Raw genomic sequence first — 25,477 nt, forward strand, 5'->3', positions numbered from 1 at the left:
GGTGGGTTGTCCACACCACACAAGTCAGAGTAGGTTAAATTAAGATAATTAACCTGATGGGCTGCACCTGAAGAAGAGCCAGGGCTTGAAGGATTGATTGAAGACAGAGCCCAGCTGGGAAGGAATAGGCAGGGCTAGGATAAACCCAGAAAGCTGGCAACAGAATGGGGCTGCAGTGAGGGAATCTGTAGCCATTCTCTGGCCAGTAGAGAGGGAAAGAAGGAAAACTAGGTGAAGAGGGTGTAGGGAAAGGTGGAGGGAAAAGATGGTAAGGTTTTAAGGGGGTGCAGAGCTTGGCTTCTGATTAGAGGATTCCTGAGCTAGAACCCAGAGTAAAGGGTGGGCCTGGGTTCCCCTACCAGCCACTGGGAAAGTGGCACCATAGGGGTAGTGAAGGGAAGATTGGAAGAAGAGACTGATACCCTGGAGGAAAATGCACAGTGACCTGGCCAGGGGCCCAAGCCACACAGACACAGCACCCTGAGTTGCAGAGAGTGAGAGAGAAAGAGTAGCAGCAGCAGAAGAAAGGGGCATAGGACTGCAGTGGAGCTAATCCCCATAGCAGTGGAGCTGTGGCCAGGAGGAGATGCCACCCAGCAGTGAGTGGACCCATGATAATGATGCTAAGATTTGTTTTCCCCCTCAGATATTTTTTGGGGAAAAAGCCATTTAACTGTAATATTCTATATTAAATTTGTTACAATTATTGAAAAACATTTATAATAATATATTTACAGTGACCCATAACCTATATCTCCTCACTTGTGCTTTATTCCTTAATTTTGTATATCTAATACTCTCACATTTACTGCTTCTGCATAGGAAAATAATTTCAGTGCCAAGAACTTTTATTTTGGAAAAAACCTAATAATTTAGGGCCCAATCCAGAAAGGCATTAGTCATGTGAGTGGTCTGTATTCATATTCATAGATTCCAAGGCAAGAAGGGACTATTGTGATCATCTAGTCTGGTCTCCTGTATAACACAGGCCATCAATCTTCTGCAAAAGAATTCCTAGAGAACATCTTTTAGAAAAAACATCCAATTTCAGTTTAAAAATTGTCCAACATGGAGAATCCACCACAACCTTGGTAGATTGTTCCAATGGTTAATTACCCTCACTGTTAACAATTTATGCTTTATTGAGTACCCTTTTCGATTGTATGGGTAATTAATCCTCCTGAAGCCATTGGGACTACTCATGTGAGTAAGGGTTTGTGCCATAAAATAGTTATGGACACATTTCTGCATATTCTTCAGATACAGAACACATTGTTCATCATTGGGGAATGTACTTATTATTCCTTTACTACATGTGCATATTTCACAGTGAGTTAAACCCTTTTGGTCGGCAGAAAATTCCCACTTTGTAGTCAATTTCTTCCAAGGCCTGTGGAAGTGCATCCATTGATGTATAGCAGAGTAGACTGGAAAACATAAACCCAGATTTGTGGTTCAAAATAAGAGACAGTACTCCTGTTACTTCTGCCTGTCCAAGCCACTGTGCTCCATCTTGTCAAATGCCTTTAATGGGATTGTTCTGAGTTTATAGAATTGATTACATATTCAACCTGAGCTGATTGTGGAAGAAAGTGTCTCATCCCTCTTACTTCTCTCTTTCTCCCTTTGTTTTGATAGTTTACTGGCCAATCCAATTCTCTAATGTGAATTAAAAGCAATATGGTAGCAGCAGGCACCAGAGTGAGTCTTTTCCTCAGGAGTCTAGCTTTACCACTTTGGTATAGTACTGTTCTTCTTGTATTCTGCCAGGTTAGACCATATCAGAAAGTGCCTGGTTTTCTCTGGCTGCTAGCCCAGCTTTTTCCTACTTTTGTGTTTGTAATAAAGAATGATGGTGATGGCAACTGCAGTTCATTTCCTACTTTGATCTCTCCGTATGGGGAGGGTTTTCTTATTGAAGAAAATGCATTTGTGTGTTTTTAATATTACAGTGCAATGTCACCAATTTTGATTGGTATCCATAGTGAAAATAAAAAGCAAGACAACGAAGGGGGATGGGTGGGAAGTAGGTGGGGTTTCTGCATGTGGTAAGGACCAATTGTTTAAGTCCATAGAGTTCCAAAGGAAAAGCTAGGGAGCATGTATATTCATAGATTTTAAGGGCAGAAGGAAACACTGCTATTAGATCGGCTCAGAAATTTTCTGACAGAACATTTTTCCACTGGAAAATGTTGGTGTGATTTTAAAAAAAAGAAAAGAGTTATTTATTTATTTATTTATTTATTTATTTGTGGGGACATGGAGATTTCCTTGAATCTTTTGATGGGAACTAGGCATGAAATCAAGGAAAACCTATCTGGTTTCCTCCCAGCTTACTCCCTCCCCCCATCATGGGCTGCCACAGAGCTGGGAGCCTGGGATGCAGGAAGCCAGACCTCTGGGCAGTCTCATTGTGGTGTTTAATGAGCTCACCTTACCAAATGATGCAGGTTGGCCTGTACAACTGAGCTGTTTCCATCATTATTTACCACTCCATCAATTTTTGCATCATCTGCAAACTTTGCCGGCAATGATTTTATATTTGCGTTTACATCATTGAAAAAGATATTGAATAATGCTGTGCTGAGAATAGTTCCCTGTAGGACCTCACTGGACACACCCCTATTGGATGATACTTCCCCATTTACAATTATTTTCTGTGAGTATCAGTTAACCAGTTTTTAACCCATTTATCATGAGATGCGGTGGCTTGGTATAGTGCTAATTGTTTCCTCAGAATAACAGAAATTAACACATTATATCAGTAAAGTTAGCTTTATCAGCCAGACTTGTGATCTCATTAAAAACATCAAGTTTGCTTGACAAATCTATTTCCCATAAAACCATGGCGATTGGCATTGATTATGCTATCATCTTTTAAGTCTTTACCAATTGCATTCCATATCAGCCTTTCCATGATCTTGCCCAGGAGCAATGTCAGGCTAACCAGTCTAGAGTTTCCAGTTGTGATGTTGATTTTTCTCTTTCCCCTTGTAGTCTTCTGGAACTTCTCCAGGATTCCAAGTTTTGTTAATTTTTAACATATATCTGTCAGAGAAAGGCTTGGCCAATTCTTTTAATTCTCTTGGGTGAAAATTATCTGGCCCTGCAGATTTGAAAATATTTACCTTCAATTGTGGGAAGGCTGGTGTTTTGAATTGGCATTTGCTAGGTAGGGGAAAAGATGGTTGTATGGTTAAAGAAGGGATTCTGAAGCTCTGGGTTCTAATCTGAGCTCTGCTGTAGTCCTGGTCAGTGACCAGGCCTAGTGGCCAGAGCAAGAGTCAGAGCTGGAGTTAGAAATCAGGGATTGGAGGTGAGGGACAGAACTGGAGTGGGGCAGGGCTGGGACCAAGCAAGGAGCAAGGCTGGGAACAAGCATGCACAGGAGCTGTCACAGCCATAGGCAGATGCTTTGAGCAGCCACTTAACTACTGCTGTTGTTGGGTTTACATGCCAGTCCACTGACTCTTCCCATCTACTAGGCCAGCTGTGCTTGTTAGGTTGCCTGGAGACTGGCTCTGCTCCTGACACATCCTTCCTCTATGAATTTGCACAAGTCATTGAAACTCAGTGGTCCTTGCACCTGATGTAGCCTCTGACACCAGTGCAAGGTGAGTGTAAAATGTTACCAAATCAGAATGTCAGCTCTCCCTACACCATCCATGTTGCCATCTTGAGGCCTGATCTTGCTCTCATTGAAGTCAGCGGGAATTTGAAATGGACATCCAGGGCATGGGAGGGCAGGACATATGCAGGCCCTGGATTTTAGGTGCCCAACTCCCTTAATCTCCTTTGCATTGTGACTTAAACTGGGATTGTCACTGTTGTGAAGAAGTCTAAAGTTAATGTACTGGTTAGGTAAGCAGACCCAGCCTGGTTTATTTTGATTTCCTCCTACATGCTGTGGCCCTAAGTTAATGTTTGCCTGTTGCAAGCAGCCAAAATCAACATAGGGAGAATTCTTTTCAAGCACATAAGGATTTTCCGAACAATAGACTTGATCCTACAAGGCACCGAGTGTCCTGAATTTCCATAGCAGGAGGGACTCAGTGTGCTTTGTAAAGTCAGGCCCCAGGTGCTCAGCATCTCCCAGTTTGGCCTAGTTAAATACTATAATTTAACTGTTTCATTTAATTAAAGTTGCATGGTGGCTGGCCTAATAGGCAGGCACTCCAATGCCATGTCAAAGTGGGACTGATTATAAAAGTGACAGGAATGAATCCTACTATTCTCCCTCTGTCTTTCACTGGAAGCCTCTCCTCCTTTCATCTCTTTTGATCAGCATTTTTGAAACGTAATTAGAATAATTTCCCTCTTTGTGCTCTCAGCTGCAGATTCCAATCTGCAGCCTCATTTTTGACCAATGATTAAAATAGGTCTTAAAATTAAACTCAGCGTAGGCCTTTGGCTTCCTCATTTCTGAGTGACACATTCCCTATCCCACCCCATCCTTTCAGCCTCAGTTCATATGAAAAGTTTATAGATAAACCCAGCCTCTGCCAGTGCTCTCCCTTAGCTGAATGAATCAATTGTTAGTTTCAAAGACAGACCAGAGCAGAGCACTCTGGGATGGTGTCAGGAGCCCACAACACATCTGGCTGAAACAAATCAGATAAACTCAGCAACATAGAGCAAAGTGGGTCAGACAAGAGTCTAAAGCCAAAAAAGGGGGCTAACTCCTCATTTTGCACACACAGCCTGGCACCCTATCTAGCAACATGCAGAGTTCTGTAGCACTTTAAATGGAGAGCCTAGTTTGCCCTTCAAGATCCTGCAGGAAACAGTGAAATAACATATCAACCAGTTAATGTCATGAGACATTGGGCTATATTCCTAAACGCTTCAGTGAATTGGTAAAGACACAATAAATTATTGCTTCAGAAGTTTCTCGATTCACCTGCTTCAGGCAAATGGGAAAAGGACAATCAATATTTATTTCTGAAATGCCAACACTTCTAAACATATGACACTTCTCGACAGTCCCTAAATTTGCACTGAAATTTTACAAAGCTGCCTCCGTTGACCGTTCCCCATGAAACTTCAAACAAGTTTTAGAAAAAAAATAGTTTTATATACAACTATAGCTGAGTTTCAATATTTTACTATAAGGCTAGGAATGTGCAGTGTTCCACACAAAGGACCACATTTGGAAGTCCTATTGACTTCAACAGGAAGAAAAGCTTCCTGTCAAAATTCATGAAGCTGCTACCTTATCCTCTTCTAAATTCCACCTTAAAACCCACCTTGGCTATGATGCCTACAAATCTTTCCCATCTGGCATTGCTTGACAAATGACAAGCTGTGACTTCTGTTTTTCTACTAAACTTTGTGCATTTTATTTTTTTCCTCATCCTCCCACCTCCTCTGCACCCCATTTTGCTGTTTGGGCCACCTGGTGTATCCTCTTGCCTAACATGTTGGTTGTGAACTTTCATAGGCAGAGACTGTCTTCTGTGGGTTTTTTGGGTTTTTATTTTTTTTTTGGTTTGGTCTGTACAGTGTCTGCACAATGGGGCCCAAATCCTTGATTGAAGTTTCTAGGGGCTACCTTACCCCAAATAAATATGATTTTTTGTCTCCTTTTTGTGTTTGAATCAGTAGTGAAATAGTAGATATTCAACTCATCATTAAGCTTCATAGTTAACACACAATTGAGATGAATAAGGGCCATTCACACCTCTCCCAAGCAATGCCTCAAGTTGTCCCTCAGGCTCAAGTTGACATCAATTTACACTTGGTTCACATTTTGAATGCTACCTTCACAACAACCCTAGCTGGGTTGAGGCAGTCCATTTCAGGGCTTGGCTACACTTGAGAGTTGCAGCGCTGGGAGTTACAGCGCTGGTCGTACAGCTGTGCAGTGAGTGTGTGGCCACACTCACAGCTACCAGCGCTGCAGTGTGGCCACATTTGCAGCATTTGCAGCGCTGTTGGGAGTGATGCATTATGGGCAGCTATCCCAGCATTCAAGTGGCAGCAACGTGCTTTTCAAAAGAGGGGGGTGGGGTGTAGTGTGAAAGGGAGCGGGGGAGAGAGAGAGAGTGGATTTTTGGAGCCGACACTGTATCAGGTCCCTGCCTTGCAAAATCAGAAAATTTTCCCGACCCCTTACTCTTAATTGCAAACAACCTGCAGACCAGATAAGCAGCTGCTCCAACAGACTCCCTTTCTCCGCCCCGCCCCCGCTGTTTCTCTCGTCAAAAGCAAACACTCAACCCCTATGGATGAGGCAGGCAGGGGGATATCTCATTTGATTGTTCACAGTCAGTTACAGATTGATCACAGCAAACAGGAGCTGTGTTTGTTTTTTAGATAAGCAGCTCCCGGAGCCCCGAGTTCACAACAAAACAAAGAGAGGCTGCATAACAAAACAAAGAGAGTAATTTAGTTAAAAGCATTCTGGGATATCTCCTAATACCCTGGAGGCCAATAACAGCGCTGGTGTGTGGCCACACCTGACGAGCAGCGCTGCATCACCAGCACTGCACTCGTTACACCTCAAGCAGACCAGGTGTACAGCCAGTGCTGCAGCCAGGAAGTTGCAGCGCTGGATGTGCCTTGCAGGTGTGGACAGTTACTAAGTTGCAGCACTGGAAAGCCTCCACCAGCGCTGCAACTCTCAAGTGTAGCCAAGCCCTGAGTCTTGGTTCTGAGATAATTGCTTTTGTAGCACAATCAAAATTCAAGGTGAATAAGTAATGGTGAAAACACTTCTCAGATGTTGCTGATAGAAATACTATGCATGTAAGCTGTCAGGGCATAGGCAGCCTACCTACTGGGTGGAGAAGGATCTGGACTGGTGGTTGTGGTGGCAGTTTGGGCGATGACAAGCAAAAATACAGGGATCAGGCCTGGACCAATGGTGACACAAGAGTCAGGATCAAGGGATGAAACCAAAGATCAGAACCAGGATCAGAAGCCAAAGCCTAAGCCGAAGAGTAAGCCAGAGTCATAGTTAGAAATGTAGCCAGAGGGTCAGAGCTGGGATTCAGAAAGCAAAGTCTAAGCTGAAGGGTAAGCCAAAGTCGTAGTCAGGGACGGAGCCAAGAGCTGGAGTCAAAACCAGGACAGACAGAGAAGCTGTAGCAGACGCAGGGCTTGGAACAAGGCAGGAGCAGGTCTTGGAGAAAGAATTGGATCAGGAAATGAAAGTGAGAGCAAGGTAAGCACAACTGCATGCTTGATATGCATTGAGCAGCTGCTGTGCTACTGCAAGGCTCAAGTAGCAGACCACTGGCTCCCCTGACCAATTAGGAAGCACAACAATTTGGAGGGGGCTCGTTGGCCCCAGATGAGCTTGCTGGGCAGCCTCGCAACCAGCCAGCTGTGCCCCTGACAGTATCCTCTCTCCTAGGGCTCCTTCCAGAGGCCGTTGTCACTGGTTTGTCAAGGAATTGCTGGTGAAATTTGTGTAACTGGGAGAGAGTGTGGATGTTTTTTGAGGGCTTCAAGGATCTCTCCTCTGGCCCATACCCCTTCTAATCCACTAGGTACTGGAGCTTACCCTTTACCTCTCAGGAATCCAGGATTTTATTAACCTCATACTTTTCCTGTCTCTGGACCATTATGAGTGATGGTGGTAGATCCATCTGCCCAGGAAATGGATTGCTGATGAAAGACTTGAGAAGGGAGACCTGGAAGACGGGGTGCATTTTGAGGGACTCTGGGGAGCTGGAGCTTGAAGGCTATTGGATTTATCTTCTGAGTGATCTGAAAGGGACCGAGGTACTTGTGGTCAAATTCTGGGTAAAGAGACTCACTACATAGCCTATGCTGAAATCTGGGCTGGCTTGCTTATGTCAATCAGCATACCTCTTATAGGACTCTTTGGCATCAGTCAAATGTTCTGTGAGCGCCTGATGAATTTGGTGGATGTGGAGGACCAAGTCTCTGGATCCTGGAATGGAGGAGCCCTCTGATACTTTAGGGTGAAACCTGGGGCGGGGTGTGTGTGTCAAAACTGAAGTTCGCAAAGAACTAGCTTAATTGGATGGAGGCATGGGTGGCATTATTGTAGGCAAATTTGGCCAACGATAATAGGGGAACCCAGTCATCTTTGTGAAAATTCAGGAAACAGCAAAGGTAATGTTCCAAGTCTGGTTAGGACTTTCAGTCTGGCTGTCAGTCTGAGTGGGACGGCAGTTGAAATGAGGGGCTTGGTGCCGAGATAGCAGAGGGAATTCTTGCCAGAACCAGGAGACTATTTGTGGGCCTCAATCAGAAATGATGTGTTCTGGAATGCCGTAGTACTGGAGGATGTATTCCACAAAGAGCTGGGCCATTTCATAAGCTGATTGGAGGATATGGCAGGGGATGAAATGGGCCATTTTTGTCTGGAAGTCTACAATGGTCAGAATCACTGATTGCCCTTGGGAGCTGGGCAGCTCCACAATGAAATCCATCAAGAGAGTGGACCAAGGGAATTTGGGCATGAGAAGAGACTGGAGAAGGCCTACTGGTCTTGTGCATGGTCTTCTAGTGTGGGTGCAAAGGTCACATGTCCTGGATTCCCCACAGTACAGGCAGAGTCCTAGAGTCTGGTGCCAGTTCTTTTCTTCGGTGGAGAGATGGGATTGAACTTGTGTAAGCGGGGAAATAGTCCCGCTATTGTGGGGAACTTTCCTGGCTTCTGCACTACCCCGGTGAAGTGGGCTAGCGAAAGGATCTGAGTCCTCGCTCCCACTTCCTTTACCCAGAGGCCTCCCTGCCCTTGAGGGCTCCCCTTCCACTCTCCTGTCTGGCAGAGTCCTCGTAACCCCAACAAGGCTGGGCCCAGGATTCCTGGGGGGCTCGACCCCCAACCCTGCTGTGGTCACCTAGGACAGGGGCTAGGGTGTCCCCACTCCGGGGTGCTCTCTCTGCACTGCGCACATCCCTGACCCACTGATCACATCATACAATTTAAAGCAAATACAAGTTATTTAATTAACACTTAATTTAAAAAAAGAATAAGGAAAAATGGGAAAGGTTACAGGAAAACACATCACCCTGCTCTGTGGCAGGGAACATCACAAACAGTGTCTCTGAAAGGTCAGGGCAGTTCACAGTCTGTTCCTTGTAGGTCCCAGGCCTCCTTCTCGGGCCCTGGCTGTGCTGCAGGGATCTGCGGGTCGGACACTTGCTCTGGCGGTGGCCACACACTCTCAGGCTCTGGGTGGCAGGACCCTTCTCCCCAGCGTCACCCCCGCCCTGTCAGGGTTACAATCCCCCTCCCAGTCTGGCCTGCAGGGTCTCTTGGCTGAGGTATCTCCCTGCGCTGGGCCCACTGCCCGGGGTCCCCCTCGCTTTCCCCAGCTGCTCACCGCACCCAGCTCCGGACTGCCCCAGCTCCAGCTCCAGCTCCACTCTGCCTCAGCACAGCTGCTGCTGCTGCTCTGACTTCAGTTCCCTGGGCTGCTTCTCTGGCCTCTCTGGCTCCAGTTGCTACCGCTCTGCTCCCAGGGCAGGGCTGCTCTGCAGGCTGCTTCTGTGACTCTGCTCTGAGCTCTCATCTGCTTCCTGGGCTGCTTGTCTGGCCCCTCTGGCTCTGGTTGCTGCAGCTCTGCTCCCAGGGCACGGCTGCTCTCTCTGGGCTGTGCTCTGGCTTTTTGGGCTGCAGCTCCGCTTCCATCAGCTTAGCTTGGGGCCCTGCTCTCTCTCCTTAGCTCGGCCCCACTCCATCTGACTCAGACAATTCCAACGGAGGACGGGACCCCTCCTGGCCTCCTGACTCCTTGATTAGCCTGCCCGCCCTGTCAATCAGGCTGACCTGGAGCACTGGCCTCTCCACATTGTTCCTGGAGACTGTCAGTCTCAGTCTCCTGATTTCCCATCGACCGCTCCCTTTTTAGTGCTGGGAGCTAGCAACCAAACACCCCCACTGAATGTTAGTAAGGGGGCAACAGTCCCCTTACACTTGGTTGATCTGCATTAACTTGAGGTATGGCAGATTACCTGGAGTCGCACAGAATGGAAGGGTCTAGTTCGAAAAGGGTTGCGGTTGCACTTCTTGTCCTGGCCTCATTCTGTTAGTCAGTCAGTCTTCAATCCTGATGCACAGATCAACCCGGGTCCTGAGGCTAGGCAGCGGTTCCACTCAAGCTAATTCATCTTTAATAGAATCCTTGAATCCTGGATGGAAGCAGTGTCATTGTGCAGCCTTCTTTCAGTGGGTATAGGCTTCCAGGCATCTAAACTTCATTGTGTATCTGGCAATGGGTCAAGAGGGCTTGGAGTTGAAGCCTCTGCAGTGTGCTTTTAGTTAGTCATCAAAAATACCTGCCAGTGCCTGGACTTACTCCTCAAAACATTCGTGAAAAGAGCTAGAGCCCCTCCCTCCGCCCCCCAATAGTGGGGAAATCCATGCTAGGGCCACGGCAGTAAGCCAGCTAATCACAAGTCCTACTCGGAACTGGTCTGGGAAGTATGATGGCAGTCACAGTATGAACAGCAGGCAACACTGATTCAAAAAACCCTGGAATTTGTCCTGGACCCCACTGAACTTGTCTGGTAAGGCTGTGAACAGTAGGTATGAGCGTTTGAGGGGGGACAGGGATGGCTGTAGCTGCCACATGGGCTTGCAGGACTGCATCCTGCTCTCAAAGTGCAGCAGTTCCTGTAAAAAGGGTGACCAGATGTCCTGATTTTTATAGGGACATCCCAATATTTGAGGCTTTGTCTTATATAGGTGCCTATAAGGTGGCTAGAAAGCGGGCTAGATCATCGGGCTCAACGGGTAGTGATCAATGGCTCCATGTCTAGTTGGCAGCCTGTATCAAGCAGAATACCCCAAAGGTCTGTCCTGGGGCAGTTTTTGTTCAATATCTTCATTAATGATCTGGAGGACGGCGTGGACTGCACCCTCAGCAAGTTTGCAGAAGACACTAAACTGGGAGGAGTGGTTGATACTCTGGAAGCTAGGGATAGGATACAGAGGGATCTAGACAAATTAGAGGATTGGGCCAAAAGAAATCTGATGAGGTTCAACAAGGACAAGTGCAGAGTCCTGCACTTAGGACGGAAGAATCCCATGCACTGCTACAGACTAGGGACCGAGTGGCTAGGCAGCAGTTCTGCAGAAAAGGACCTAGGGGTTACAGTGGATGAGAAGCTGGATATGAGTCAACAGTGTGCCCTTGTTGCCAAGAAGGCTAACGGCATTTTGGGCTGTATAAGTAGGGGCATTGCCAGCAGATCGAGGGACGTGATCATTCCCCTCTATTCGGCATTGGTGAGGCCTCATCTGGAGTACTGTGTCCAGTTTTGGGCCCCACACTACAAGAAGGATGTGGAAAAATTGGAACGAGTCCAGTGGAGGGCAACAAAAATGATTAGGAGGCTGGAGCACATGATTTATGAGGAGAGACTGAGGGAACTGGGATTATTTAGTCTGCGGAAGAGAAGAATGAGGGGGGATTTGGTAGCTGCTTTCAACTACCTGAAAGTTGGTTCCAAAGAGGATGACTCTAGACTGTTCTCAGTGGTACCTGATGACAGAATAAGGACTAATGGTCTCAAGTTGCAGGGGGGGAAGGTTTAGGTTGGATATTAGGAAAACTTTTTCACTAGGAGGCTGGTGAAGCACTGGAATGGGTTACCTAGGGAGGAGGTGGAATCCCCTTCCTTAGAGGTTTTTAAGGTCAGGCTTGACAAAGACCTGGCTGGGATGATTTAGTTGGGGATTGGTCCTGCTTTGAGCAGGGGGTTGGACTAGATGACCTCCTGAGCTCCCTTCCAACCCTGATATTCTATGATTAATCCCCACCCCCATCCTGAGTTTTCACACGTGCCATCTGGTCACTCTACCTGTTAGGCCCCTAATAAGTCCACAAGGGTGAGCAGAGCTCCCGCTGTGGTCATTCCTGAGGGGGCCTCCACGTCATTAAGCCCAGGCCTTCTCTACAGCTGGTCTTTTGTGGGTTGCTCAAACTGTCAGCTGCTGGTGCACAGGCAGCCTACTAGGTGGGTGGAGGAGGACCTTGCCTGGTGGTTGTGGTGGAAGTTTGGGTGATGACCAATGAAGATCCAGGGATCAGGCACTGGTCCAAGGGTGAAATCAGAGTCAGGGCCGAGGGGCCAAGATAAAGATCAGAACTGGTGTCAGAAGCCAGAGTCATGGTCAGGGACATAGCCAAGAGTCGGAACCAGGAATGAGAAACCAGAGCAGACAGGGAGGCTGAGGTTGGAGCAGGGCTTGGAGCAAGGACGGGAGCAGGGTATGGAAGTGAGAGCAGGGTAAGCGCAGCTGTGGGCATGGTATGTATTGAGCAGCTGCTGCTGCTACCAGGCTCAAGTAGCAAACCGCTGGCAACCCTGCCCCATCAGGAAGTGCAACCATTTGGAGGGAGCTCATTGGGCCCAGCTGAGCTTGCTGGGTTGCCTAGCGACCAGGCTGGGAGCCAGCTGTGCCCCTAACAGTGTGTCACTAAAGAGCCTCCTGTTTGTGAATCTGGCTCATTAGTACTGAGAATGGTGAAACAGCAATGCACTTTGCCTCCATGCCTACCTTCAAACATACAACATATGCCACATATGTGGACAGTGGAGATGAGATCCATGTGATAAATTGTAGAGCTACATGCTCGATGAATGTATGGCACCTTCAACAGCCTCAGCTGACTTCTGCCGGTTACTCCAACTCCCAGAATTTATGCTAATATTTCAAAACCTCTGACAAGGCACAAAATAAATCAACCTGCTGGAGAAATGTTTCCTCATTCTCACCCACCAAATGTGGAATTTCCTGGGGACAGGATGGACAAGGCCCAGTCCTGCACTAGGAACAGATTTTCTAGGCATCACCTTATCATGGACCTGAGTCTTTGTTGCCCTGAGCTGTCATTTAGTGGGTGTAAAATGCTACCATTCTGATTTGTTAGCCTTTTATCCCCCACATGGTGCACAGGACTAATAAGCCCTGTGACTTTAAAGTCTAATATCCCAAAATATTCTGGAATGCTAGAAATAAAATGTTTATATCATGGGGAAGTGGAGATTTCCAGCTTTCTAGTAGCACTTACTTTTACACCTGGAAGGCCCCAAGATAATGGACTTTAAATAATGATTCATTTTTATGTTTAACATTTGATTTTTTGGCTCATGGTGGTTTTTATAGCTCCCTGTGCACATGTGTAATTGGACTCATGGTACCTGAGCCGCCTGCCTTTACATGCAGAAGGATAGAAAAGCAGTCAAAATAACCTTTTAAAAAAAAATTTAAACAGCGGTTATCAACCTGAAGGGCCACAGAGTATGTCTAAGATTTCCAAAGACAGGGGTTCACACCTCCATTTGAAATTTTTTAGGGGTCTGAAAATGAAAAAAAGTTGAAAACCACTGTTCTAAAACATTCCTATAAATAGTTTTCCTCTACAATATTTGGCATATGCAGTATGCATGATGATCTGGTGTGACAGAAAGAATTTATCTGCATTCATTTAACATAATCTGCATAACTCACTTTGATTTAAATCAAAATTATTCAACTGGGTATCATAGACCCTATAATGCTAAGAGAGAATAGTCATTATCTTTTAGCTCAAGTGGTTTAGGCTTGTGCTTTCACAGTAGAAGTCCACCTTTCTGGTTTGTAAAAGTTGCAGAAGCCCCTTCGTGACACACTCTAATTCTGAAGTTTTGTCAGCATAGGGAGGCCTTTTGTGTGTCCTTGGAAAATGGGTGAGATTTTTCCCTCCACTTTTTAAATGAAAAAAATTGGTGAGAAACAGTTCTCCAGACAAAAGTTGGGAATCTCACTGTATACGTTGGCATTTAAAATAGAGAGATTAGCTGGAAGATCTCAAACCTCATTGTTTCATTTTATCATTTGTTTTCTAGTTACAGGTAGAAAAGAAAATGTCTGGAGGATAAATTTTACATGGAGGAGAAAATCCCACAGTTTAGCCAGTATTTTGTGAGATTCAAAGCTTTTTCTTCTATCAAGTGTCATCTGTAGCAAAAGGATTTTTCAGTCTAAAGAAATAAAATCCTAATATAATGTTCATTATACACCAATGTGGTTATTCTATTAATAAGTGAGTTATTAAATATAAACCACAGTAATTGTCATTCCCCAGTAGTATGGAATGGACAGTGCAGCCTTCATAGATTTCTGATGTTAAATTATAAAAATGAGATCTTCAAGAGTTCCTACAGAGGCAGATGTTTATACTTTACCTCCATGTGTGATATAACTATTGAAAGAAATGAAAAGGTAGAGCAGATGCAGTGGATATGTGATATATGTGATCCAGTGAATTTATGGCAGCGGAAAGGAAATCAGACTTCACAAGTGTTTTTAGCTTATTCATTGTTCATGGAAGGTTATGACCAAAGGGTGAAAAAGATTGAGGTTATACTGAAAACAGAGTAATCTGAATGGAAGAAATCTGTAATCCTTGCCATACAATCTATAAGTAAGAAGGTGTAATTATCTAAATGAAAATCTGCTTTAATAGTGGGTATATGTAATCTGCAAATAAAATGTCACATAAAATAAGTAGCACTGTAGCTCTAAATTTCTAAGGGCTGAGAGGCCCACATTCCCTAAATAAAATATAAAATTATTTCAGCTGTAGTGTAAAAGTGTAAGGCGGATTATCACTATATTGGAAACAAGAATAATGATCTTGGGGAAACGCAATCTACTATACATTATGTGGTATGAAATATCATGAGATGTGCAGAGGCCATGTGGATAAAGATAAGGCAGATTATCCAGACCCAGCAGGGTATCCTACGCATCATGTGTTTGGAAAGAATGGGAGCTCTGTGAAAGCAATGGAAAAGAGAGACACCAAAATGCTTTACCTTATGAAATGCATTTCATGGTGTATGAATGCATAAATCTTCCAGGGCTAAGTTCTTCCATCAGATCTGCCAAGCAGATCACAGATAAGTGGCTTAAGTGAAGGATTAGCTGGGCTGCAGCACATAAATGGGATTCTTCCACACTTACAAAGATTGGCCCACATGCTACCCTCCACAGAGAAGAAGACTATGTCCTTCTCATCCTTTTTTTCTATCTTTATTTAGGCCCCAGTCCTGCAAACGCTTACCCTTGACTGCCAGGATAGTCCCATTGTATTAACTGGGACTACTCAGAATAGTCAAGTTAGGCACATGTGTAAGCATTTGCAGGATCAGAGCCTCAGATTGTAAACTCTCTGAGGCAAAGACTGTCTCTCACTACGTCTGTATGGTGCCTGGCACAATGGGGCCCTGATCTTAGATGTAGACATAAGGTATTCCCATAAAAAGAAAGTAGCAAATTCTGCTAAAAAATGTCTGTGCCCCCAAATTCAGAGTGAGTGGAGAGCAGCGGCTCTGATACATTCTTCCCTCTAATCCTCAGTCCCAGCACAGGGAAACCTTCTCCAAGAAGTCTGGGCTCCACAGTAAGTGAGAAGAGGAAGGAGTTCTGTGGCACGCTCCCAACTGGTCTGAATGGATTTCAAAGCAGCCCCTGCCCGAAACTGGACAAACAGTAACAAACTCTTCCCACCTCTCCCTCTTCAGCCTCCAGTAGCATCATCAGATGTGGAACCAGTAGGCAGATGGATGGAAAACCCTATCTCATGTTCGCTGAAGGTGATATAGATTTAGGATGTTTCTGGAGGATATTAGTTTCCAGTTCTGTGGCCCAGATCCTCAAAGGTATTTATGTGCCTGACTCCTATTGATTTCCATGAGTTAGGTGCCTAAATACCTTTAAGGCTCTGGGCCCGTGTTCTTTCTTTACAGAGTGGCAGAATCTAGGACCCTGTATAAGAATACAAGGCTCTTTCATTAAGGCAATGTCTACACTTGCAAGCTTACAGTGGCACAGCTGTACTGATACAGCTCTGCCGCTGTAAGATCGCTCGTGTAGCCACATTATGTCAGCGGGAAAGCGCATATGCCAGCAAAACTTATGTTGTTGTTTTTTTCACACCCCTGAGTAACAAAAGTTTTGCTGACATAAGTGCTATTGTAGACATGGCTGTCACCCTTGGCTCAGGTGCTAAAATCCTGGTTTATGGTTAATTACTAGAAAGTAATTACTTCTGTCATGATAGCAGGTAGGCCCCATAAGCATCAAAAGGATCTAAACAATGTGGGAGAATATTCTTTGTGCTAGAAGAAATTAGGACAGAAGCGGTCTATGGGGAGGAAAACTGGAGAGTAGCCAAAATAGGTAGGAGGCTTTGGCCAAGGTATATATTGTGTTACTAGGTTTCCAATAATGTCAGAACCTAGGGAAGCAGGAGCCTGGGGTCTGTGTGTCTTGTTGAGGCCAGGGTAGGAACTCCTACTATTCACAGCATACTACTACTGTACTTATTACAGTGGTTTTCTAAAAGCATTTTTTTAAAGCAGCTGTGCTCACTGCATTCATGTGACAGGATTTAGCAATAGAATGAGCAGCAGATTTCACGTGCTTCCCAGAAACTGATCAGACATAACTTCCTTCAGATTGCCAAAGGGAATGCTACCTTGTTTATTTCATGTTCATCCTTATGGTAAATGTTTTTAGTGCCTGTGGGTTTCCTTCCAAGCAAGGGAAACAGCCTACTAGACAGCCACATTTGCAAGAGCTAAATGTGAAGACATTCAAGAGGATTTAACTCATTAATAATGTCTTACAGTGTTATCACAAAAAAATATTTACAGCTTTTCTTAAACATTACAACTAACTTGCTGATTTTAATATACATTCGTCCCGTGGGTTTTTCACCCATTAAGATAGATTAAGTGACTATTCTAATGCACAATAGCAGATTTTGCCCTGTAGTTTAGCGGCTGGCTGTGGTTGACTGATACTCAACCCTGTGAATCCCTGCTGAGTATCTAAGCTCTATGAGCTGCACTGAATGCATTTGATCTACATAAAAGAACACAAATTGCATATTAGCCTTTTTGAGCCTAGTAATCAGTTTTACAGTTTACTTCATACATTTCTCCTCAATCCAAGTGGCTGTTGTACGCTCCAAGGAGGCTACAAGGATTCTCATTTTTTTTCCTGCGTCAAGTAAAAGCAAAGTGTTTGCATTTTGATTGTGCTCATTGAATGACCCCTGTAATTTATCCATTGTTCATATTTAGTGCTGACTGGAGCCCTGCTGGGCAGCTGATAACAATAATTTGTAATACAGAATATGCAGCTCTCTTTTGGTTCTTGTTTTCCCTAATATGATGGAATTAGATTTGTTCATTAAAACAGGTGAGGCCAAATATGATTCCAGGGATGCACAAATGTATGGATTATCCCAGTCTGAAATTTAAGATTATAATATTTGGTATTTATATAACTCTTAAAAGCAGGTACAGCCTAATCATACCACCCCTGTGAAGTAAAACGATGTTTCCTAATTTCCCTAAGGAAAATGAAGCAAAGAGAAGTTAAATTTTCCAAAGCTTTCGTGGGTTTGGTATCAATGGGTCAGAGATGAGTTCATTGTAATGCCACTGACTGGGTTAACTTTGAATTTCAGACTCTCTGCATGGTGATGGTGAAGCTGGGGTTATTTTTGTTAAGTTTGGTTAGAACTTTTTGTACAGTTTGAAAAGTGTCTTCCCCCCCCCCCCCACCCGCCCCCATGCCATAATTGAACATGTTGGGATTTTCTTCAAATTCTCCTAACTCTCTTTCTTTCTTTCTTTCTCTCTCTCTCTCTCTCTCTCTCTCATTCATTCATATATAGAGGCCAAGCATGCAAATTGCCAGCCCTAGAGGTGAATTCTCCAAAAAGTTATGAGCATGTTGAAAACAGGATAGAATCAGAACAGTTTGTCAGCCTTAACTATGAAGCACGTGTTATAGATTCAGAGAGAGAGAGAGCTACAGATATACCTTGTCAATATACCTCTACTACTAAAAGACTATCAAGAAGTAAGACTACTGTTGGTCCACTTTTACATTTAGACTTCAGTTGGCCTGTAAAGCAACATAAACCACACAACATAAAGAGAGAGAGAGAACTTGAAACTGAAATTAAACTACTAATACAATTAACTTAATTAAAAAAAGATAAAATGGCTGTGGGAATGGTTGGGTCATTACACCAATTGAATCTATTTCCCTTCTTCACCTTTCTATCTATGGGCCATCTTATATATCTAAAATAATTTTTTTTTTCCTCCTAACCTCGAGCTCTCATCTCATCATAGATGACTCTGCCTGCTGATGATACTTCCACCTTTCTTTTTTTCTCTGTATGTGTATGTATAAATATCTCCTGTGTGTTTGTTCCATTCCTATGCAAGTGAGCTAGCTAGCTCAAAGCTCACATGCTTATAAAATTTAAATAGTTTTAAGGTGCCCACAGTACTCCTGTTTTTTTTGCGGATACAGACTAACACGGCTGCTACTCTGAAACCACACATCTCAAGGTTTTTTTTCCCCTTAGAAAAATTCTTCAGAACATCTGGTGGACATATATAAAATTTTCCTGTTTTGAGTTTTATAATATTCTGAGTATGTGTTATGCTAAGCATCCTTTGCTTTTAAAAGAGTATACCTCATGCTTAAAGTATACAGTCAATAAAATGATCGACTAAGGATTGTAACCAGGTTTGGGTTAGTTGTCACTTTTAACCGAATGCATTATAAATAATGGAAGGGGGAACATTGAAAACATGAGCAACAGTTTTCACAAAGAGGCTATAGGTGTTGACAAGAATTGTGTAGTGAAGAGTGGAATAGCAAATTCCAGAGCCTATAATCCCCAGCGTTAGACAAGCATCTTGCCATCTGAGATACTAATCAGTCAAGAGAGTTGAAGAAGCTGACAATTTAACATCTCTCATATTTTAGTAGCCTAATGTTTAGAATGAATATTTCTCCTTAGTCCTGTGTATAGGACTTCAATAAGCAAATGTGTGAATTGAATCATCAGGTATTCCCAATGGTTAATAAACCATGGTTAATTTTTGAGGACTCTTGTGTTAAAGAGGTGCTGAGAAAACAGGAGTGAGACAGAAAGAGTGAATCCATATTAATAAAGTTATTGGAGTTGGAATTAAGGAGTCAATAAAATGAGTATCTGAACTACAGCTAAACAGAAATGAGTGACTCTGAGGCGAGGAACCAAAAGAAACAGAGATGGTATCTTAATGAGTCGCTCTTAGAACTTGACTGGATTGAGGGAACTGCTGGAAGGAGAAGGCCTGCAGCAGTGAAGAGCCTCTCCAATAAGATTCCCTCCCTTTTTTCTCCTCTGAGGCTGTGCAGCTATGTGCCTGCCCCTCAGGCTGGAAGCAAAGTGACAATCTACCTCATTAACTTCAATGGGACTGCTTGTGAAGTAAAGGTCAGATTGGCAAAGGTATTTAGGTGCTGAAAGACACAGATAGGCGCTCTTGAAAATCCCACTTGACTCCTATCTGCTTTCTTAGGCACCTAAAAAATAACTTTAAAAATCTGACCCAAAGTTATTAAGGCCATGTCTACACTAGTGAGCTTTCAGTGGCACAGCTGTACTGACACCGCTGTGCCACTGTAAGATCATGTGTGTAGCTGCTCTACGGCAGTCCCCATTCTGTTCACCCTTATACTGGGTGGTAAGTTACTGCTCCCCGTTTTGTGCAATGGCTTTCACCCCAGGGTGTGCCAGCTAGAGCTGGCTGGGCAAGTAGGGTGGCAAAGTCAAGGCCCTCTCCATTCTGTCCCTGCCCAGTAGCTCACAGCAGGTAGTATCAGGCAAGTCATGCCTGCTCTACCCACTGATGCTGGAGTCACAGTCTGAGAGGGAAAATGTGTAATGTGTGGGCTGAGTAAAGGCTCTGATAATCTAGCCCCAAATTAGGCTGGGAAAATCTGGCCTTTGATGAAATCAGGCACTAGTCTTTAGGGAGCACTCGCATGTTGGACTGTCACCCATCATCGTAACTAAATGTCAAGCAGAGAAATTCTTAACCAAAAAAATCAGAAAGTAAGAAACAGCCTGAAGGGAATAGTTAGGAAATTGAACTCCACTGAACCAGCATGGAGCCTGATTTAGCATACGGTGCCTTTATCAGAGTCTTGCAGTATTTGCAAGCTCTCCAGAGAGAGAGCCCATGGCTATGTTTGTGTTTATCATGATCTCCATAGTCTTCTACCCTGGGCCATTTGCTCTAGCTGGTTCCAGGTGTGTTTATACGGCACCTTATACCATGGGGCCTTGATCCTGACCGGTTCCCCTAGGCATTACTGTAATGTAAGAAATAATGCAGAATTCTAATAAAGGGGACTAAGAGGAGATCTGAACAACAACAAATATCAAATTAATCCTTTATTTCAGAGTAAGGATACTTGCTGGAGAGTCAGGGGCTCTGTAGACCCAACGAGTTGTGAAGAGGACAATCAAAGAGGGTAAAGAAATTGCAGAGAAGCTGGTTGTTTCTTTGCATTGCTCCTTACTACAGAGGATAATGGAAGAAAACCTACTCAGCAGTTGGTCTTTACAGTCAAAGTGAGGCAAAGTAAGAGACAGAGTTTCCCAGAAAGACCCGATGGAACAATTCATGAAATAAAAATGCAGTAAAACACTAGGACCAAATACTGTTCATTTAAAAAAAAATCTCAAGAGACTGTGGCCCAAATAACTGTCTTCTGAAATGTACATTAAATTTCCAGTTAAATCAATGGGAATTTTATGTATTTGTGGGCAGCACCTGCATTAAATCACAAAGTACAATAAGTACCTGACAATAACTACATTTTACTAAACTGAACAAAATCATGTTATTTTGATAAGTCTCATACAATCACAAACAGAATCCGTGAAAGTGTTGCTAGGATAACTTGTGCATCTTCTGTAATAACAGAACAAAAGCCACTGTGCATCCTATTTAAAGAGGGGTTATTTAAAAATTAAATCAGTGGGGGTGGAGAGATTATATTAGCCTCAAATTATAACCATATTAAAGTGGGTCATGTGTTGGGCCTAAATTATTTGAAAATGTCCCTTTCAGATCACTAATTCAAATTGTTCTATAAATTTTTTTTTAATTTCTATTTTTTTTAAAACCTCTTGGGAAACATTTGAGCTTTTTAAAATTCAGTTTTCCCAGAGACAATGGAAAGTCAAGTAATCATTTCTTCTTTAAAAAATCACTCTTGGATATAAAAAGGAAAGCCTGCCTATTACTTGGAAGAAAATATCTATATAACAAAACACTACAATAACAATTTTACTCAAATTTCCCTACTGATAGCCATAAGAACTGCAAACACTACATATATTATCTCAAATAATATGAGATATATGGACTTTTTCTAGCTTCCAGTCCTTTAAGAGGCCACAAAATCACAGCACTGAATCCTGCTGGGTACTGAAAGCCTCCTGAGTGGCTATGGTTGCCATCAACTCCAGTGAGTGGTGAGGCCACTCAGTACCTTGCAGGATCAGGTCTATAGACTGTAGCACAAGAAAAGACCTTGTTGGTTCATACAAAATGACCCCCTCTGTTACTCAGGGTTGTTCACTATGTTATTCCTATGTATGTTTTCTTTAACCTGTGCTTGCATATTTGCAGCGATTTTACTTTGCGCTTCAACCACTTCCCTTGGCAACTCTTCATATTAAGAACTCTCTTTCTTAGAGCCTAACCAAAACTTCTCTTTTCTTGCCCTAAGGCTATAGATCATTGTCCTAACATAAATAATTCTGTACCTTCACTTCTATTGTTACCTTGAAGGCATTTTTTGCCTGTGATCATATCCACCTAAAACTTGTCCTTTCCACACTAAATAAACTGTGTTTCTTTATTCTCTCCTCATAAGTCTTATCTTTCAGGATTCCAAGTATAGTCATACAAGGTAAAACAGAATGCCACCTCTGTAGTTTTAGTATAATTCCTCCTATATACATTGGAGAATAGCATTGTATTCTTTCCTGATTCTGTTACTCTGCCATCTACAATCAGTCCTAGGTTTTCTTGAGCACAATAAGTCCCCGAGCCTACAAGAGCCACGTTGAGTGGTCAACTGTACAAAAACAGTATCCCATTGACCCCAAACATCAATGGCATTCCATGCAGGTACAAGGGTCCCCCCTTCCTCATTGCTTGCAGTGAGTAGTCTAACAAATGAACTTACCAGCAGGAATGCTTGAAGAATCAGGAAGACAAATTCTGAACTCAAAATGTTGACCACAGATGGACAATACAGTGGTGCAAATGACACAAAATTTGCTTGTGTTGTATAGCTTACAGAATCCACTAGTTTCTCACCATTATCACATGACTAACAGTGACTGATTCCAAGAACTTCTGGACCTAAACAATGAAATTACAGCCAAGCTACAGGACAGTTAAATTTCATTAGCTCTTCTGCAAAACATTTGGAGAAAACAAAATACTGGAGGATGTGCCAGTAACAGTTAATGACATTAAAAATGATATTTATAGTAATTCCTGTGATCTAATCAAATGCAGTACATCAAATGCATTAAAGCAGCAGATGCTGACTGTGCCGGGGGGTGGGGGTGGGGAACCAAATGCAGCCTTACAGATGTGTCATACTGTGAAATTGTATTTGCATAATAGGGAATGAATGTTGGTTTGTGATGCTTGATGGTAAATCTCATTTATACTGCTCTTCATGTTAGAGGAATCTGGACATTACTACCTTGTGAAGATCATTTTATTCAGTCTTCTCTGTTACTGGTCTTTTCCCAAGGATTTTGTGTGTTGGGAGAGGGGCGTGGGGGGGAGAGAGATCAGTTTATGGACTTGACCAAAAATTCCCATTGATTTCACTGGGGCTTTTGGGTGTCAAAGAATGAGGGCTCTGGCTGTTTATACCTAGATAATTATTGCTACTATTTATAATATTACTGTCTGGGACTACTCTGTAATGTATTTAATAAACAGCATTGAATTTTCAAACAAATTTTAGCCAATACCATCTGTAGGGTGAGAATCTACAAAGCACCATTAATTAATAACACATTTTCTTAGTTTAATTGCTGTTTTTAATATTTGGTTAGCTGTTTTTAGGATGGAAAATTTCAGGAGCTTTTGTTTTAGTTTTAATTGAGGGGCGTAGCGATGGGTGAGGCAGACCTGAAGAGATGAGGCTTTGTAACAGTACTTTGATATTGTGAGAAAGAGGATGCTATTGTTATGTGACCTTGCTGCCTATTTATTGGTCTCTAGCACAACTAGGTACAGTCCCTGGAAATAAGACAGAAGGTGGAAGCTCATTAAACAGAAGAGCCATCCTGCTTATTGCTGGAAGAACGAACACAGGCAGCTCACCTCCTATTGTTACATTCCCACTTTCTTGCAGAGATAAGAAAAACAGATACAACTGACTTCCTCTGAGCTACTTCCTGAGCCTTTCCAATAGGGGAGGAGTTACGCCTCTTGTGTGTCAGCCCAGGCACAGTCACGCACCCAGTCAATACAATAACTCTGTTACGTGATGCTCTTGTGTCAAGAACCGCAAGTGTATTGGTAGGAATATAGAAATTACCAGTGCCACACATTGGTGAATATGCAAATTTTAAAAACGTTCTTATTTACATAATTCCATATAAGGTCTGTTCTTGTTTTAATTATTTCAAGAAAGGATGTTTGTAAATTGGGAGACAAGCGTGGTCTATGGGTGAGAGCATAGGCGTGGGAGGCAGGAATTTCTGGATTCAAATTTCAGCTTCTAATTCCTGTGTCAGATTCCCCTTCTGTAAAATGAAGCTAACACATAATAATTGTAAAGAGTTTTTAAACTGAAAGCACGGAGTGTACTATTAATAAGGGTGAAAATCGCCCACAGTGTGGGAGTTCAGTGCAAGGTCCTTGCAACTACTGAATGCCTGCATTTGGGCTGGCTGGGGGGAGTTGCAGGCATAGCAGCAGTGTGGGACTGCTTGCATATGCCCCGTTGGAAGAGGACTCTGAACTAGACTATAAGCTTTTGGGGGCAGGGGCTGGCTTTTTGTTCCATGTTTTTTACAGCACTGAGGATAATGGGGTTCTGGTATATGAGTGAGGCTCCTAAGTGCTATGGTAATGCAAATAATAAACAATAAGAATCCTACCTAGGCTGCTGAGGAGAAATGTGATGGGCTGTTGTGTTCATGAAGCTCTACCCACTTTTCACTTGTTAGACTAACAATTAAAGTGGGTCTGCTAGGCCTCAGTTATTACAACAAGGGGCAGAGCAGGGGAGGATGGACAGGATCTATGATTTTGCAGGTCCAGTGACTCTAACAGTCTGGTACAAGCAGCGTGAATGTGCTATGGCCACTACTTCAGCTCATTCAACCACAGTAACAGCCTTGGGCTAGGGTGGGGAGCTGCCCTTTAACCCCATGTCCTAATCCTGGTGGATTTCAACTGCACAGTGCATTTCACCTGGCATAGCACCTACACAGGCTCTTTGCGGGACAAATGGATTTCCCTTTGTGCTTGGATTTATGTATGCTGTAATTTGGATGAAGGTATTAACTTTAAAATTAGTCACAGAGAGCACTGGGAAAAGAAGTGTTTTTTCCTAGGAAAGGATTCCAGGCAAGCTTTAATTCTTAGCAGAATAATGTTTGCACTGCTCTGTGCCAAATACGTTTTGCAGGCTTTGAGATGATAAAACAGAGTGGGTTTAAGGGTAGACTATGTCACATAATCTGATATTGAAGTCTGCTCATAGCAAAAATCTGTCTCCTTCTCTAGCTTAGCGGTTGTTTGCGCTTCCATAAAGACCAGCGGTTTCATAGTAAAAGCTCCAAGATAAAAATTCACTCTGGCATTAAGTGCTAATGCTGCATAAGTATACTGAATAGTTTTGGTACAAATTCTTTAAGACATCTAGAATTTCAGCCAAGGAATGAAATCTATCCCTGGGATTTCCACACTTGGCCCATGTGGTCCATTGCCCCCAAAATGGAATACATTCCTGACTCTTTTCTATAGAGCATACCAGGAATACCTGGCATGTCTGCTCACATATAACTCACAAAGATAGGTTCTAGAAGAAAAACATTCTAGCTATTCTATTTTTTTTTTTACTGCGGCGCATTCCCTACACCTGCAGTGATACTGTAAAATGAGGAAAATATGGCAAAAGGTGAGCCTTGGTGGGGTTGGGTCACTATTATGTCCCTTCTGGGCTGTCTCGTCGTCATGTGCAGATCCATACAAGCTGCCACATCCCTTCTACATCTTCTAGTTTCAGTGACTTTCTATTCAGCCACGTGAACGAGGCTCTGTTCTATATTTAGGAAAGCCTTCTCTATTTCTGCTTTCTCACTGTCACTTTATTTCTAATAAATGGCAAGAAGAGGGTTTTTTTTATTGCTGAACTCAAAAAGAGACTGAAACCAGGCAAACCCTTAAAAGGTGAAACAAGTTGAATGTATAGCAACATGAATTTGTTTCCCAGAGATCTGTTTGTCTTAAGGCAATACTAAATGCTTTATGCTCCATTTAGAGCAGATCTGATGTACAGTATAACAAACCAAAGCAGTGATGTTTTCTTGGGTTTTTCCATTATTTTATCTCAGTAGGTATGTGCTTTGACTTCATGCCTTTT

At 43.2% G+C, this 25,477-nt stretch overlaps 1 protein-coding gene across 1 annotated transcript in view; it reads left to right on the top strand.

The window, feature by feature from the left end:
• Positions 1–227: 227 nt before the first annotated feature.
• The window catches only part of RAI2 (retinoic acid induced 2), a 104,192-nt gene continuing 78,942 nt past the window's right edge, over positions 228–25,477 (top strand). Inside the window, exon 1 of the mRNA XM_039490068.1 lies at positions 228–599. The gene's annotated coding sequence lies outside the window, so the exon portion shown is untranslated. The remainder of the gene's footprint in view (positions 600–25,477) is intronic.

Source organism: Mauremys reevesii, linkage group 1 (assembly GCF_016161935.1).
Source record: "Mauremys reevesii isolate NIE-2019 linkage group 1, ASM1616193v1, whole genome shotgun sequence".
Taxonomy (NCBI): domain Eukaryota; kingdom Metazoa; phylum Chordata; order Testudines; family Geoemydidae; genus Mauremys; species Mauremys reevesii.